The 18,971-nt window shown below is 44.5% G+C and overlaps 1 pseudogene; it reads right to left on the reverse strand.

Moving 5' to 3' along the window:
- Positions 1–1,862: 1,862 nt before the first annotated feature.
- On the reverse strand, positions 1,863–2,808 carry LOC138847253 (immunoglobulin heavy variable 3-66 pseudogene; annotated as a pseudogene).
- Positions 2,809–18,971: the final 16,163 nt, after the last annotated feature.

Below are 18,971 nucleotides of genomic sequence, written 5' to 3' on the forward strand. Positions count from 1 at the left end.
TATTGGGCCCATCATGCATGTCCATAATAGATGCACAATGAGACATCCCATCCTTCCTGTTAGAATGAGTATTATCCTACAATCCAGAGCTGACAATCCATGTGGAGGAAGCTGGAGATAACGCTGGTGCAAGAACAGAGTCATGTAAACAAGTAAAATTATTATGGAAAATCATCAAAACTGAGAAACAGAATTATCACAGGATCTTCAAACACCATTTTTGAGTAGAAGGAATATGAAATCCCAGGGAGGTGTCCAGGGGAACCACAATCAATGTGGCAAACACCTCTGCTCTTCCATGTTCAACTAATGCAGCATCATTCACAAGAGTTCACACATATAATCCAGTGAAATATTCATGAAGAAAGAATCAACAATGGAACAAATGGACAAAATTATATTTAACAGGAAGTTTATATGGCAGTACAGATGAGGAAATTCTGTATTTTGGACAACTCGGATGATCCTGGAGAATAATGTCCAAGGATAATGTGTCAGGGTAAGTACACTCTGCTAACCATGCAGGACAAGAAGACAAATAATACGTGATGCTGGATACATGGGATAAAAGGATGAAGTCACAGAGGCAGGAAGTACGATGGTGAAGACCAACGTCTGAGCAAGGGAGGAGCAGAGGAGACGCTGGAGCAAGGTCAGAGTTCCAGTCCAACAGGATCCATACACTGAGGATCTACTGTACAGCATGGTCACAGCAGTGAAGGGAATATTGTGCCTAAAGAATTCCAAAACAGGAGACAACTGACATTCTACCATGGAAACATGTGGTTTTCTGATGAGCATGTCAATAAGTCTGACTTCATAAAAACTCAATTTGATACATTTATTTATCAACACATATCATTGTACCTCATATGTCTATGTTTTGGTATTATATATCAAACACTTATGTAAAGGAAATGATTAAATGATCAAATATGGAGATTCAACACTCTGAATACTGGTGTAGTGCTTTCCAGTATTTTCCAATATTTTGTGGAGATGATAAATAAATTCCAGTGGACTCAAGCTTGGCAGCTGGAACCCAGGAGCTTGGAACTGCATCAGTGTTCCCACCTTGGTGATGGGGCCTCATAACACATCCATCATCTACTGACTTCCAGGGTGCACTGTCAGTTACTAGTCTGGGAAAGTGTGCAAATGGGCTGTGTCCATCACTCTGATATGCAGCCTGCGTGTCTCCCTCTCTAATACTGATGGAAGTCTCCAAATGCATTGATGACCCCAGTCAGCATAGACATGGAGTGAAGAGCAGGGACTCTGGACAAATGGTCTCCGAGACTTGCTCTTCCTGCAGCTGTGATTCAGCCTCAGGACACTGGTCATCATGCTGGAGCCACAGACACAGCTCCCCGTGATGTGGACTCCAGCCCCAGAGTGCACAGCCACTGTGTGTCCCACTTTCTGCTCTCCCTGAACCACAGCAGGTGCAGGGAATCCCACAACACTCAACAGAATCAGATCAACTAGAAGTGCACACCCAACACTTTCCATTCAGTTATGACCTTGACTGCTGATGTCCAGTGCATTTCCCCTCTGAGTTCATGCAGGGAGCCCCCAAGGAGGGTCCCAGGACCTAGAGGATGAGGAAGTCCCTGTAGGCTTCCCAGATGCTTGCAGAAGCTCAGTCTGAGACACAGCTGAGCTGCAAGTACATTCCTGAGTGCTGTGACGTTCACACAGGGACCACAGACTGTTCCAGGATTAAAGGTGGCCACATTCTGTGGAAAGTGAGTGTGGATCACCCACAGTTTAAAATAAAATGTCAGTTCAGTTCCACACACAGGCTACTTTGACAGGAAGAGAGGGAAATAGTTGAGGTTTAACAGACCAGAGACCCTGGCTCAGCTGTCTCCAGGATATAAAGGGAAAAGTAAAATTGTCCTAGAGTCGGCAGCGCCCTGAGGACACCAGCACGAGTTGGACTGGAAAAGACTCACGAGGTCCTCACAGATCCCCATGATATCTGATCGCAGTGAGGACAGTTGTCAGTCATGAACCCGAAATTGTCACGTAGGACTTCTTCCTTCTATTCAAAGTTTCTATCCGTCAGTGAAGTCAGTGGCAGGGACAGAATCGTAAGAGTAGAACCATTTCTTCAAATGCGTTAGAGGAGAGGAAACCCCAATTCCCTAACAGGAAACCAGGGCTTATTGTCCCTCTGCACCTACCCATGACCAGAATATATATTCAGTGCATTTTGTGTGCCTCCTGGTGGAGCCGTGTGGCCCTACAGGGAGGTTTGTGTCTGGACTCAGCCTGAGGGCCCCTCACTGTGTCTCTGGCACAGAAATAGGTGGCCATGTCCGCGGCTGTCAGACTGTTCATTTCAAGATCCACCATGTTCTGGGCGTTGTCGCTGGAGATGGTGAATCGGCCATTCACCCAGCTCGCGTAGTTTGTGCTACCATAACAATCAATACATGCCATCCACTCCAGCCCATTCCCTGGAGCCTGGTGGACCCAGCACATTGCATTGCTACTGAGGGTGAATCCAGAGGCTTTGCAGAAGAGTTTCAGGGATCCCTCAGGCTTGTCCAGGCGTCCCCCGGACTCCACCAGCTGCTTCTGGCACTGGACACCTGCAAACACAGACGTCCTGGTCAGGACACTGTCACTCACACTCTCTGTGTCTCTCACTCACATCCTCTCCCAGACTCAGTGCCCCGCGTTCCCCAACATTACCTTTGAGCACAGCGACTAGGAGAAGCCAGTGCAGCCCAGTCTCCATGGTGAGCATCTGTGTTGAGTGCGATCACTGAGTGGACACCTGGGAGTCCTGGGGCTGGAGCTCCTGTGCCAAAGCTGCAGGGTGAGGGCTGGGCTGGTTTTCATGGGCAGAGGGAGGCCCTATTTGCATGTGCTGCCCCTGTATAGCAGGCATGGGGTTGTGCACTTCAGATAGGACAGGTTCCTGGCAGAGCACCATGTCCTCTGGTGTTTAGTAGCACAGGTAACGACACAGAACATATGATTCTTTCCATGATTCTGTACAGTTATGATTTCAGGACATCTTTGTTTTGATACAGGTCTTTGTGCCTAGTGACATACGTCAGAGCAAGAATAACGGGTGCCTCTTGTGTCTCATGTGTGGACGCTCAGATGCAGGATAAGAAGTTGAGGTTGTGTGTTCCCTGATGTGGGCACTAGGTCTGGGTGGCAGCGAGTGAATATCATGAAGAGGGAAGTTCTAATAAAAACAAACTGCCAAGCTCAGGGCTGAGAGCCTATGCACGAAATGATGGAGAATTATATACTCCACCACTAGGTGCCATTTAGGAAACATCAGTGCTGCATTTGTACACTGAGAACAAATGCGCAGAAATGGAGAAAGCATCACTGTGGTGCAGCAGGTGAATCCACTGCCTGTGATGCCTGCATCCCATAGTGCTGTGTGTTCCTGTTCCAGCTGCAGCACTTCCAATTGTCTCTTGCTGATGCACCTGGGAGAGCAGAAAAGCATGGTCCTAGTATTTGGCCCCTGCACCCACATGGGAGACCCCGAAGAAACTCCTGTCTCCTGGTGTCACTGTCATCTGGGGGATGAACCAGCAGATGGAAGACTTGTCTCTGTGTCTTTCCCTCTCTCTGTGTAACACTGACTTTCAGTAAATAAGTAAATCTTTTCTAAAAAATTGCACGAGCAGTTTCAACAACTTTTAAAACATTGGAGGAAATATAGGAACTGCATGCATGATATCCATGTAACAATATTATTTAAAATATTTAAATCTTTTTAATTTTTAAATTTATTTTTTTAACTTTTATTTATTAAATATAAATTTCCAAAGTACTACTTTTGGATCACAGTGGCTTTTCCCCCTCATAACTTCCCTCCCTCCCGCAACCCTCGCATCTCCTGCTCCTTCTCCCATCCCTTTTTTTTCTGTTTCTTTATTTTTTTAACTTTTATTTAATGAATATAAATTTCCAAAGTACGACTTATGGATTACAATGGCTTCCCCCCCATACCGTCCCTCCCACCCGCAACCCTCCCCTTTCCCACTCCCTCTCCCCTTCCATTCACATCAAGATTCATTTTCGATTATCTTAATATACAGAAGATCAGCTTACTATACATTAAGTAAGGATTTCAAGTTTGCTCCCACACTGAAACATAAAGTGAAAAATAATAGATGATTTTTTAAATGATGATGAAATCAGATCAGACCTATTGTCATGTTTAATCCCAGTGAGAGACAAGTTGGGAATTGATAATTTCTTTCTTTTTTTTTACAGAAGATCAGTTTAGTATGCATTAAGTAAAGATTTCAACAGTTTGCACCCCCATAGAAACACAAAGTGAAATATACTGTTTGAGTACTCGTTATAGCATTAAATCTCAATGAACAGCACATTAAGGACAGAGATCCTACATGAGGAGTAAGTGCACAGTGACTCCTGTTGTTGACTTTACAAATTGACACTCCTGTCTATGGCATCAGTAATCTCCCTATGCTCCAGTCATGAGTTTCCAAGGCTATGGAAGCCCTCTGAGTTCTCCGACTCTTATCTTGTTTAGACAAGGTCATACTCAAAGTGGAGGTTCTCTCCTCCCTTCAGAGAAAGGTACCTCCTTCTTTGAAGACCTGTTCTTTCCACTGGGATCTCACTCACAGAGATCTTTTTGCCAGAGTGTCTTGGCTTTCCATGCCTGAAATACTCTCATGGGCTTTTCAGCCAGATCCGAATGTCTTTAGGGCTGATTCTGAGGCCAGAGTGCTATTTAGGACATCTGCCATTTTATGAGTCTGCTGAGTATCTTGCTTCCCATGCTGGATCACTCTCCCCTTTATTTATTCTATCGGTTAGTGTTAGCAGGTACTAGACTTGTTTATGTGCTCCCTTTGACTCTTAGTCCTTTCATTATGATCAATTGTGAACTGAAATTGATCACTTGGACTAGTGAGATGGCATTGGTACATGCCACCTTGATGAGATTGAATTGGAATCCCCTGGTATGTTTCTAACTCTACCATTTGGGGCAAGTCAGCTTGAGCATGTCCCAAATTATACATCTCTTCCCTCTCTTATTCCCACTCTTATGTTTAACAGGGATCACATTTCAGTTAAATTTCAACACTTAAGAATAACTGTGTGATAATTACAGAATTAAACCAGTCATAATAAGTAAAACAGACAAAAAAAATACTAAGAGGGATAATGTATTAAGTTGTTCATTAACAGTCAGGGCTATGCTGATCAAGTCACCATTTCTCATAGTGTCCATTTCACTTCAGGAGGTTTCCTTTTTGGTGTTCAGTCAGTTGTCACCGATCAGGGAGAACACATGGTATTTGTCCCTTTGGGACTGGCTTACTTCACTCAGCATGATGTGTTCCAGTTTCCTCCATTTTGTTGCAAATGACTGGATTTTGTTGTTTCTTACTGCGGTATAGTATTCTAAAGAATACATATCCCATAATTTCTTTATCCAGTCTACCGTTGATGGGCATTTAGGTTGGTTCCAGGTCTTGGCTATTGTGAATTGTGCTGCGATAAACATTAGGGTGCAGACCTCTTTTTTGTTTGCCAATTTAAACTCCTTTGGGTAAATTCCAAGGAGTGGGATGGCTGGGTCGAACAGTTCCCTCTCCCATCCCTTTCACATCAAGATTCATTTTCAATTCTCTTTATATACTGAAGATCAGTTTAGTATATATTAAGCAAATATTTCAACAGTTTACACTCACACAGAAACACAAAGTGTAAAGTACTGTTTCAGTACTCGTTATAGCATTAATTCACATTGTACAACACATTAAGGACAGAGATACTACATGGGGAGTTAAGTGCACAGTGACTCCTGTTATTGACTTAACAACTGACACTTTTGTTTATGGCGTTAGTAATCACCCTAGGCTCTTCTCACGAGTTGCCAAGGCTATAGAAGCCTTTTGAGTTCTCCAACTCTGATCTTATTTAGACAAGGTCATAGTCAAAGTGGAAGTTCTCTCCCCCCTTCAGAGAAAGGTACGTCTTTCTTTGATGGCCTATTTTTTTTTCCGCTGGGATCTCACTCACAGAGATCTTTCATTTAGGTCATGTTTTTTTTTTGCTAGAGTGTCTTGGCTTTCCATGCCTGAAACACTCTCATGGGCTTTTTACCCATATCCGAATGCCTAAAGGGCTGATTCTGAGGCCAGAGTGCTGTTCAGGACATCTGACATTCTATGAGTCTGCTGTGTATCCCACTTCCCATGTTGGATAATTCTCTCCTTTATAATTCTATCAGTTAGTAGTAGCAGACACTAGTCCCAATCCTATCATTATGATAATTATGAACTGAAACTGATCACTTTGACTAGTGAGATGGCATTGGTACATGCCACCTTGATCGGATTGAATTGGAATCCCCTGGCACGTTTCTAAATCTACCAATTGATGCAAGTCTGATTGAGCATGTGCCAAACTGTACATCTCCTCCCTCTCTTATTCCCACTCTCATATTTAACAGGGATCACTTTTCAATCAAATTTAAACACCTAAGAATACTTGTGTGTTAATTAAAGACGTCAACCAATAGTATTAGTAGAACAAAAAAATACTAAATGGGATAAAATATTAAGTTGTTCCTCGACAGTCAGGACAAGGGCTGATCAAGTCGCTGTTTCTCATAGTGTCCATTTCACTTCAACAGGTTCCCTTTTTGGTGCTTGGTTAGTCATCACCGATCAGGGAGAACATATAATATTTGTCCTTTTGGGACTGGCTTATTTCACTCAGCACGATCTTTTCCAGATCCCTCCATTTTGGTGCAAATGACCGGATTTCATTGTTTTTTTACTGCTGTATAGTATTCTAAAGAGTACATGTCCCATAATTTCTTTATCCAGTCTACTGTTGATGGGCATTTAGGTTGGTTCCAGGTCTTAGCTATTGTGAATTGAGCTGCAATAAACATTGAAAAAAAGAGCAGACAGCTCTTTTATTTGCCAATTTAATTTCCTCTGGGTGAATTCCAAGGAGTGGGATGGCTGGGTTGTATGGTAGGGTTATATTCAGGTTCTGAGGAATCTCCAAACTGACTTCCATAGTGGCTTTACTAGTTTGCATTCCCACCAACAGTGGGTTAGTGTCCATTTTTCCCCACAACCTCGCCAGCATCTGTTGTTGGTAGATTTCTGTATGTGAGGATTCTATCCGGAGTGAGTTGAAACCTCACTGTGGTTTTGATTTGCATTTCCCTGATGGCTGGTGATCCTGAACATTTTTTCATGTGTCTGTTGGCCATTTGGATTTCCTCTTTTGAAAAATGTCTGTTGAGGTCCTTGGCCCATCTCTTAAGTGGGTTGTTTGTTTTGTTGTTGTGGAGTTTCTTGATCTCTTTTTAGATTCTGGTTATTAATCCTTTATCTGTTGCATGGTTTGCAAATATTTTTCCCATTCTGTTGGTTGCCTCTACACTTTCCTGGTTTTTGTTTTTGTTTTTGTTTTTTGCAGTACAGAAACTTCTCAACTTGATGTAATCCCAGTTGTTAATTTTGGCTCTGACAGCCTGTGCCTCTCAGATCTTTTCCAAGAAGACTGTGCCCGTGCGTATATCTTGCAGGGTTTCTCCAATGTTCTCTAATAATTTGATGGTGTCGGGTTGTAGAATTAGATTTGAATCCAGTTTGAGTGGATTTTTTGTAAGGTGTAAGGTAGGGGTCCTGCTTCATACTTCACATGGAAATCCAGTTTTCCCAGCACCATTTATTGAATAGATGTCCTTGCTCTTGGAATTGGTTTTAGATCCTTGATCAAAGATAAGTTGGCTGTAGATGTTTGGGTTGATTTCTGGTGTTTCTATTTTGTTCCATTGGTCTATCCATCTGTTTCTGTACCAGTGCCATGCTGTTTTGATTAAAACTGCCCTGTAGTATGTCTTGAAATCTGGTATTGTGATGCCTCCAGCTTTGATTTTGTTGTACAGTATTACTTTAGCTATTTGAGGTCTCCTGTGCCTCCATATGAATTTCTGCATCATTTTTTTTACAGATTTGCAAAGAATGTCTTGGTATTTTGATTGGTATTGCATTGAATCTATAAATTGCTTTTGGGAGAATGGACATTTTGATGATATTTATTCTTCCAATCCATGAGCATGGAAGATTTTTCCATTTTTTGGTATCCTCTTCTATTTCTTTCTTTAAGATTTTGTAATTCTCATTGTAGAGGTCTTTAACATTCTTGGTTAAGTTTATTCCAAGGTGTTTGATTGGTTTGTAGCTATTGTGAATGGGATTGATCTTAGAAGTTCTTTCTCAGCCGTGGCATTGCCTGTGTATACAAAGGCTTTTTTTTGATTGGCAGAGTCGACCATGAGAGAGAGAGACAGAGAGAAAGGTCTTCCTTTTTCCATTGGTTCACCCTCCAATGGCTGCTGTGGACAGCGCGCTGCAGCCAGTGCACCGTGCTAATCCGATGGCAGGAGCCAGGTGCTTATCCTGGTCTTCCATGGGGTGCAGGGCACAAGCACTTGGGCCATCCTCCACTGCACTCCCTGGCCACAGCAGAGAGCTGGCCTGGAGGAGGAGCAACCGGGACAGAATCTGGCGCCCCGACCGGGACTAGAACCCAGTGTGCCAGTGCCGCAAGGCGGAGGATTAGCCTAGTTAGCCGCAGTGCCGGCCAAGTCTGTTGGTTTTTGTGCATTGATTTTATAACCTACTACTTTGCCAAACTCTTCTATGAGTTCCAATAGTCTCTTACTAGAGTTCTTTGGATCCCCTAAATAATCATACCATCTGCAAAGACGGATAGTTTGAGTTCTTCCTTCCCCATTTGTATCATTTTAATTTCTTTTTCTTGCCCAGTGGCTCTGGCTAAAACTTCCAGAACTATATTGAATAGCAGTAGTGAGAGTGGGCATCCCTGTCTGGTACCGGATCTCAGTGGAACTGCTTCCAACTTTCCTCCATTCAATAGGATACTGGCTGTGGGTTTTTTATAAGTTGTTTTGATTGTATTGAGGAATGTTCCTTCTATACCCAATTTGCTTAGATTTTTCATCATGAAGGGGTGTTGTATTTTATTGAATGCTTTCTCTGCATCTATTGAGATAATCATATGATTTTTCTTCTGTAGTTTGTTAATGTGGTGTATCACATTGATTGATTTGCAAACATTGAACCATCCCTGCATACCAGGGATAAATCCCATTTGGTCTGCATGGATGATCTTTCTGATGTGTTGTTGCATTCTATTGGCCAGAATTTTATTGAGGATTTTTGCGTCTCTGTTCATCAGGTATATTGGTCTTTAATTTTCTTTCAATGCTGCATCATTTTTAGGCTTAGGGATTAAGGTGATGCTGGCTTCATAGAAAGAATTTGGGAGGATTCCCTCTTTTTCCATTGTTCTGAATAGTTTAAGAAGAATTGGAGTTAGTTCTTCTTTAAATGTCTGGTAGAATTCAGCAGTGAATCCATCCGGTCCTGGGCTTTTCTTTGTTGGGAGGGACTTTATTACTGATTCAATTTCTGTCTCAGTTATGGGTCTGTTTGGGTTTTCTATGTCTTCATGGTTCAATTTAGGTAGGTGGCATGTGTCCAGGAATCTATCCATTTCTGATAGATTTCCCTGTTTGCTGGCACACAGCTCCTTGTAGTAATTTCTGATGACTATTTTTATTTCTGTGGTGTGTGTTGTTACATTCCCTTTTTCATCTCTGATTTTATTGATTTGGGTCTTTTCTTTTTTTGGTTAGATGGGCCAATGGTTTGTCAATTGTGTTAATTTTTTCAAAAAATCAGCTCTTTGGCTGATCTTTTGTAATTATTTGAATTCAATCCTGTTGACTTTTTCTCTGATTTTAATTATTTCTCTTCTTCTACCTGTTTTGGGTCTGGTTTGCTGCAGTTTTTCTAGATCCTTCAGATGCATTGAAAGCTCATTTATTTGGTGCCTTTCCAATTTCTTGATGGAGGCACCTATTGCTGTAAACTTTCCACTTAACATTACTTTTGCTGTATCCCATGAGTTTTGATATGTTGTGTTGTTATCCTCATTTACTTCCAGAAAGTTTTTGATTTCTCTTTTGATTTCTTCTATGACCTAGTGTTCATTCAGGAGCATGTTGTTCAGTCTCCATGTGTTTGCATATGTTCTAGGAATTCCTGAGTTGCTAATTTCCAGCTTTATTCCAATTCTTTTGAATTTGCTGAGACTTGCTTTATGGTCTAGTGTGTGGTCAATCCTAGAATAGGTTCCATGTACTGCTGAGAAGAATGTATATTCTTTAAGTGTAGGATGAATAGTTCTGTAGATATCTGTTAGATCCATTTGGGCTATAGTGTCGATTAAATCTGCTGTTTCCTTGTTGAGCTTCTGTCTGGTTGATATATTTCTGAAAGTGGAGTATTGAAGTCCCCCAGTACTATTGTATTGGAGTCTAAGTCTCCCTTTAAGTCCCTTAACAAATCTTTTAAATAAACTAGTGTCCTCTAATTAGGTGCATATACATTTATAATAGTTACATCTTCCTGTTGAATTGATCCCTTAATCATTATGTAGTGCCCTTCTTTGTCTCTCTTAACTTTTTTGTGTTGAGGTTTATTTTGTCTGATATTAATATGGCTATGCCAGCTCTTTTTTGGTTTCTGTTGGCATGGAATATCTTTTCCAACCTTCCACGTTCAGTCTGCATGCACCTTTGTTGGAAAGATGTGTTTCTTGTAAGCAGCAAATAGGTGGGTTTTGTTCCTTAATCCATTCAGCCAGTCTGTCTTTTAACTGGAGATCTGGGGCCATTAACATTCAATGTGATTATTGATAAATAGTAACTTTGCCCTGCCATTTTCCCAAAGATATTTCTAATATAGGCTTTGAACTTCCTGTGATCTTTTACTGGGAGTTTTTCTTCCTTTACCTTCTTTCGTATTGATGGTTGTGTTTCTGTGTTTCTGTGTGTAACACATCTTCAAGGGTCTTTTGCAGGGCTGGACTAGTGGTGAGAAATTATTTCAATTCTGTTTGCTATGAAAAGTCTTTATTTCATCTTCATTCACAAATGAGAGCTTAGCAGGATATAATATTCTGGGCTGGCATTTTTTTTCTCTTAGTACCTGGGCTATGTCTCGCCATTCTCTCCTAGCCTGTAGGGTTTCTGATGAGAAGTCTGCTGTGAGTCTAACTGGAGATCCTCTGAGAGTAATCTTACGTTTCTCTCTTCCACATGTTAGAATCTCTTCTTCATAATTCACTGTGATGAGTTTGATTACAACGCGTTGTGGTGAGGATCTCTTTTGGTCACGTTTATTGGGGGTTCTATGTGCTTGGATGTCTCTGTCCTTCTCCAAACCTGGGAAGTTTTCTGCTAGTATCTCATTAAAAAGGCCTTCTAATCCTTTTTTTCTCTCTCTATGCCTTCAGGAACTCCTAGAACCCAAATGTTGGGTTTTTAATAGTATCCAGTAGATTCCCAACAATATTTTTTTTAATTTCTGATTTCCCCTTCTTGCCTTTGGTTTGACTGTATACTTTCCTGTGCTCTGTCTTCTAAGTCCGATATTGTCTCTTCTATATCACTGATTCTGTCTTTAAGGCTCTCAAGTGTGTTTGTCATTAGTTCCATTGAATTCTTCATTTCATTTTGATTTCTCTTCAGTATCACAATTTCAGGTTCTACTAGATTCTTCATTTCATTATGATTCCTCCTTAAGATTTCATTTTCACGAGAGAGATTTTCTATCCAGTAAGGATTTCTGCAGTTCATGAATTTGTTTTTGATAACTTCTAAATATTCTTATCATAAATTTTTGAAATCTGTATCTTGCATTTCTTCTATCTCATCATCTTCATAATCTTGAATTGGAGTGTCATGTTCATTTGGGGGCATCATAATGTCTTCCTTGTTCTTGTTTCCTTGGTTTCTGCATTTGTTGTTTGGTATTGGGAAATATTCTTTGGTTTCTTCTTCTTTTTTTTTCCTTGCTGTGTTGGCTTTTCTCTTTATACTATGACCCTAGATTAAGTGGACTGTCTGCTTTTGGTAAATCTCTAGAGGCTTGCGGTGGGTGTGTCCAGAGGGCTCTGTGCAGTTCTTTATGGTAAGGGTGTGCCAACGGTGACACACCCAGGTTTGGCATGGTAAAGCTTCTCTCTCTTTTATTCAGAAGGGAAGTAATTCTGCACAGATGAGCTATTCTCCTTGAAGGCAACCAGTGCCTGAGCACTAGCCCCAGTGGGTATAATATTTGTCCACTCTGTCCCAAGGACCACACAAAGGATCTGTGCAGCCCTCTGTGTAAGCTCAGATTCCCCTGCAATGTCTCCCACCGTTTGGCCAAGGTTACTGAGTTTGTGGTGTCTCCCGAGAGTACTCATGTCTCAGGTACTCTGTGAGTTCCCTCACACACCCTCAGTTTTTTCTTTTTTCACAGTCCCAGTTCATAAGCTGCACACATTCACTAGGTCTTAACCTCCTGGTATTTCTCCCCACCAGAGTCATTTTTTTCTGCTTGGCTGAGGGTGGGCACAGCCCTGAGCTGGTGCAGCTGTTATATATGTCCAAATGGCACCTGCTCTTTTTCTTGCTTGCCTTTGTAAGGTGAGTGGAGAGAGGGAATCGTGTCCGTACTGGTCCATTTTATATTTTCTCTCTCCTCTAGTTAGCATGGTGAGTTTTCCCCCATGGGGCTTCAAGCCTCATTCCCTGTAGGCTTTTCTGCCGCTTTCCCACCAGTGTCTTGGGCTACTGCAGTTTCACCTCACCTCCCTTTCCAGCGCTGGTGTGTAGACTCAGCACTGGGGTCCTGAGCCATGGATGCTCGTGCCCTCCACGTAGGTCCATTGTATCCCACTAGTTCCAGAACAGTTTCCTTTGCAGGTTTTTCCCTAACTCTTCCCTGAGACTACAGTATCTCCACTTTTATTAAACTATCTTTCCCCGGGCTACCAGTGTGCTCCCTCCCTATTCCACCAACTTGGAGCAGTCTAAATTTATTTTTTAAGGAATATCAAATTCAATGAGTACAGGTATTATTCAAAAAACACATATGTAAAGATTAACAAAAGTGCCCAACTGCAGATCAGTTCTCTGAATACTGGCATTGTGTTTCCCAATGTTTTATTGAGATGATAAATTAGGCCATTGTACTCAAAATATGGCAGCTGGGAACGTATGAAGGAGTATGAAGCTGTATCAACGTTCCCACCTTGGTGACGGGACCTCATAATGGATCCATCATCTACTGTCCTCCAGGGTGTACTATCAGGTACAAGTATGGGGAGGAGTGTAATGGGCTCTGTCCAGGACTCTGATATGCAGCCTGGTTGTCTCCCTCTCTAAAACTGATGAAAGACTAAAAATGGATTGATAATGCCAGTCAGCATAGATGTGGAGTGAAGAACAGGGACACTAGACACATGGTCTCTGGGACTGGCTCTTCCTGCAGCTGTGATTCAGCCTCAGGACACTGGTCATCATGCTGGACCCACAGACACAGCTCCACATGATGTGGACTCCAGCCCCAGAGTGCACAGCCACTGTGTGTCCCACTTTCTGCTTTGCTGATCCACAGCAGGTGCAGGGGTCCCACAACACTGGAGCAGAACCAGATCAGCTGGAAGTGCACACCCAACACTTTCCATTCAGTGATGACCTTGACTGCTGATGTCCATTGCATTTCCCTCCTGAGTTCATGCAGGGAGCCCCACAGGAAGGTCCCAGGACCTAAAGAAGGAGGAAGTCCCTGTAGGTTTCCCAGGTGCCTGCAGAAGCTCAGCCTGAGAGCTGAGCAGCAAGTACATTCCTGAGTGCTGTGACGTTCACACAGGGACCACAATGTGTTTTCAGGATTAACGGGAAATAGAGGTCGGGTATAAGTCTGTAGAAAGTGAGTGTGGATCATCCACAGATTAAAAAAACATTATGTGGCCGGCACTGCGTCTCAATAGACTATAATGCTCCACCTGCGGTGCCGGCACCCCAGATTCTAGTCCCGGTCAGGGCGCTGGATTCTGTCCCAGTCGCTCCTCTTCCAGGCCAGCTCTCTGCTGTGGCCCGGGAGTGCAGTGGAGGATGGCCTAACTCCTTGGGTCCCTCAAACACATGGGAGACCAGGAGAAGCACCTGGCTCCTGGCTTCGGATCTGTGAGGTGTGCTGCCTGCAGTGCGACTGTCGCAGCAGCCATTGGGGGGCAAACCAACGGAAAAGGATGACCTTTCTCTCTGTCTCTCTCTATTATGGTCCACTCTGCCTGTCAAAAAAAATGTAGGTTCAGTTCGGTACACATGCTCATTTTGATGGGAGGAGAGGGATGACTTAGGTAGTTGAGGTTTACCAGAACAAAAACCCTAGCTCTACTGTCCCTGGTTCTAAAAGGAAAACTAAAATTGTCCTAAAGTTAGCAGTGCCCTGAGGGCTCTATCTGAGTCAGGTTGGAAAAGAATCACCAGGGTCCTCAGAGATTCCCAGGATCTCTGATCCTGGTGACTGCTGTCCTTGTTTATGAACTGAAGTTGTTCATTAACGACTCCTTCCTTTCACATCAAACTTTATCACCATCACTGAAGTCATCGGTAGGGTCAGAACAACAAGAGTAGAATTAATTCCTCAAAACGGCTACCGGAGAGGAAACCCCAATTCCCTGACAGGAAACCAGGGCTCATCTCTTCCTGCACCTGCTCAAGACCAGAATGTGCTCTCGGTACGTCTTGTGCGCCCCCTGGTGGAGCCGCGCGCCCCTGCACGGAGGTTTGTGTCTGGGCTCAGCCTGAGGTCCCCTCACTGTGTCTCTGGCACAGAAATAGGTGGCCGTGTCCGCCGCTGTCAGACTGTTCAGTTGTAGGCAAACTGTGCTCTGGGCGTTGTCTCTGGAGAGAGTGAATCAGCCATTCACCCAGCTCGCGTAGTGTGTGCTACCACTACCAGCATAAATGCATCTGATCCACTCCAGCCCCTTCCCTGGAGCCTGGCGGACCCAGCACATGTAGTAGCTACTGAAGGTGAATCCAGAGGCTTTGCAGCAGAGTTTCAGGGATCCTCCAGGCTGGACCAGGCCTCCTCCGGACTCCTCCAGCTGCTGACACTGGACACCTACAAACACAGACGTCCTGGTCAGGACACTGTCACTCACACTCTCTGTGTCTCTCACTCACGTCCTCTCCCAGACTCAGTACCCCGCGTTCTCCATCATTACCTTTGAGCACAGCGACCAGGAGAAACCAGCGCAGCCCAGTCTCCATGTGAGCGTCTGTATTGAGTGCAATCACTGAGTGTACACCTGGGAGTCCTGGGGCTGGAGCTCCTGTGCCAGAGCTGCAGGGTGAGGGCTAGGCTGGTTTTCATGGGCAGAGGGAGCCCTATCTCATGTCTGCTCCTATATAGCAGGCATGGGGTCAGACGCCTCAGACAGGACAGACCCAGACTGAGTAGTGTTACCGGGGCCGTCTGTAGTGCACACTTACGGAACCAGTGATAACTTTGTGCTCTGATTGCACTTTGAACCCTGTCTTAGTCCTTTTATGTGAATGGAACCATAACCTGTATCATGGGTTCACTTAGCAATGGTTCCAGATCAGTGTTACAGGAGAAATCATCAGTAGACTCTGTATGTGTCTCCAACTCCATGTGCTAACAGGAGTCCAGCATCTGCATCTGCCCCCTCACCACAGGACTCAGCTCTGCCCGAGTCCACCCTCAGCACTCACGGGGGCTTCCTGGTGAGGTCTGCAGAACTCCCTGCCAGCAGCAGAACATGGAGCATTTTGCTGGATTCCGTTTTTGACAGAGAGATGCACAGGGGACCAGGTTCCACGCAGGTGCATCTGAGTGTGGTGTTCCATGTGCCAGTGTCTGTCTGTCTGTCCTTCACAACTTCTCAGATGGTAAATTTTGCTTCCATGGGCAATGCTGTTGAGCTGTGATAGATACAGAGGCAGCCGCACATGTTGAAAGTGTGCCTGTGTTGAGTACAATTCAGCTGTGCCTCTCTCACTCCTCATCACAACTTCACCAAGAGCAAATATCACATCCCACGGTGCTGTCCACTGCCCCTGTGTCACCCAGCCCCCGGCCCACCTCCTCCAGTCACATTAAGGCCTGAGCCCCTTTGGGTTCCTTCACAATGGATTTCATCCAGTTCAGCTCTGAGTGACATGCAGGTTTGTTGGGGGCGGAAGGTGAAGGCATTGAGTTTTCAGGTCCTGTGGGGCCCAGGTGAATGAAGGCTTCTTAGTTTTTAAACAAAGTATCTGAAAACCTGATATGAATATAACTTTAAATAAAGCAGAGTAAGTATATGATATTTTCTACAACTGTGCAGTACATTCGTATTAACTGTGTTATTAAATTTCATGGAAATAATAAATTAAAATTTTCACTGTTTAGGTTGCGCTCACCCCTCAAGGGAGTGCCTGCATCTCATATGTGGCTCTGGCACCCAGTACCAGATTCCTACTCCTGCAACCCCAGGAATCAGAAGTTTATGGGATGATATTTGGGCACTGTCACTCTCGTGGATGCACCAGATTGTTGTCCTGAAACTGGGTGAGGCTGGGAAGCAGACCTGTCCAAGCGACACTTGGGAAAGTGCATGCATGGGAGTGTCTCTCCCTTTTCCTTCCCTCATGTGGGAATAACTGAAATTTAAAACTTGAGTTACTGAAGGGTCTCTCTAAGGGTCGTATTCCCTTCATTGCAGGCAGCAACCCTCATGGTATTTTCCCCTCCCTAAAGCCCTCTCTCAATGGGATCACTGGGTGGTGAGGTCCCCACATGCATGATGGGAGGCTCCGTGCATCAAGTATGGAGGGTAAGTTCCACCTAACATGCAGCCTTCAGCTGCTCAGTTGGAGAGACCACACACGCATACCAAGCAGTGCTGGCTCTGCTCACGGCTCTGCAGGAACAGCATCCTCAGCCTCAATACCCCAGACCCTGCTCCTCTGTGTCCACTGAGTAGGAAAGTGATTCACCTGCAGGAGGAAACCATCATGACCCATGTCCTGGTGAAATCCTGTAGAAAATGTTCGTGAGCAGAGTCCACCCCAGACACTGTGCCAGCACTGATCCCCCAAGACACAGAAGTCTGCATCTTCAGGGGATGGCTCCACCCCCAAAGCTGAGGACTGGGGAGGAGAAGCATGGCACGTGGGGAAGTGACAGTGAGGACAGGGTCCAGCAGCAGGAGGGAGAGGACCTGGTGGAGGGGTGGGCTCTGCTGTGCAGGAGGTAAGGACAGGTGGAAGGGCCACACTGCTGGAGCCCCAGTGCCTGCAGGAGAGCACTGAGTCAGGAGGTCTGATCAGGTGTCCTTGCCCCCGGCAACCCCCACACTGACCACCACTGAGTAAAACTAGCACAGGTGCATGGGAGACGTGGAATGGTATCGTCTCTTGGGAGTGCATCCAGTGACGACTCCCACCATGAGTGGATTCAACGTCAGGGCCTCATGGAGGAAGCTGAGGTCTCCAGTGCCCTGAACAGGACCACACAGAATGCTGGGAGCAGCCTGCTGGGGGTGGATGTGGTTTGTCCTCACACCATCAGTGCTGAGCATGGCCCCAACGTAACAGCACTGACTGGGGTTCACGGTCTGGATGTTTACATAAAAAGCATTGAATTAACCAGGATCTAATGTCAGATATAAAGTCCTTGTAAAACTACCAAAGGAACCATTGGGCAAAATCTTCCTGATATGGTCTGTCCATGATTTTCCTTTCAGATCTTCAAATTTCGAGCAACCTAAGAAAACATTTTTAGATGATGCTGCATAACTACAGAGCTTCTGCATTACAAACAGACTGACTGAGAAGTGAGCAGCCTACACACAGATTGGAAGTGACTATTCTCATATCAAATGTATGATCAATAGCCTGTATCCAAAAGGAATAAGAAGGAACTATCTGTATGAGCTGTGTTTAGAACTGTTCTGAGTCTTCTGCAGTCTCAAAATAACTGTGATACACAATTGGCTTGTTCATCCTGATCGACAGGTTCTGCGTCATCAGGCCTACAATGGGTATAGAAGCAAACCTCTGTGATATGTGTGTGGCTCAGTGTTGCTATGGATTCATTCTGGTGGGGGCAAGAGGCGTGGAGTCACCACACAGACCCCAGGAGTTGGGTGAATGCAGGCCAGAAGCAAGCAGCCCACAGACTCATTTATTTCAGTTGGTACCACAGCTCATATAGCTGAGGCAGCCAATCAGGTCAAGGGGCGGTTTATGCCTAACCAATCACAGCCTGTTTCCAGGCAGTATCTGAAGCCATCCAATCACAGCCTGTTGCCAGGCAGGCTCTGTTGCCAGGTGGCGTTGAAGCCATCCCTGAGTAACTGATGCTCACTTTCCAGCAGCCATCTAGGCATGGCCTTCTCATTCCACCACAGCTCAGTGTGTCCCAAAGGTGTTGTGTTGTAGATGTGCTCCCAGGGTGACCATGGCAGAAGCGCTGAGAGCTCTGGGAGTGAGGCCTAGTGGGATGTGTCCATTCCTGGGGAATCTGCTCTTGGAGGAGATCACAGTAGATTTCCTGGGTCCCCAGCTTCAGCACAGAGCACAGTGCTGCTAGAGTCAGCCCTGGTTTCATCTGAAGTCCCGTGTGGGGATGGGGTCCCTCCTGTCTGTGTTCACAATATTAGGATGCCTGAAGACTGCCATGGTGTTCACAATATTATGATGGCTGACAGCACAACATTCTCACTGTCTGATCCTAGACTTCTAGCCTCTACAGCTATGAGCTAATAAACCTTTTTGCTCCATACACCTCCTATCTGGGGTACCTCATTATGGAGCCAACAAGCAGAATAAAACAGTTGATGAGCCCCACTCCTTTGTTCCTACCTCAAAGACTCACCTGTGTCTCCAGATTTAGTTGGAACCACTCAGAATTCCAAGCACCTTGCTGTTTCTTGACCCAGCTGAAGCTTTTGTAGCCATGTGGGAAGTGACCAGGAGTTAGAAGATCACTGTCAGTCTCAGTTTCTTTGTGTTTGTGGAAAAATATGTTAATATAAATTTTAAA

Source organism: Oryctolagus cuniculus, chromosome 20 (assembly GCF_051225735.1).
Source record: "Oryctolagus cuniculus isolate XC-2025 breed Fujian yellow rabbit chromosome 20, ASM5122573v1, whole genome shotgun sequence".
Taxonomy (NCBI): Eukaryota; Metazoa; Chordata; class Mammalia; order Lagomorpha; family Leporidae; genus Oryctolagus; species Oryctolagus cuniculus.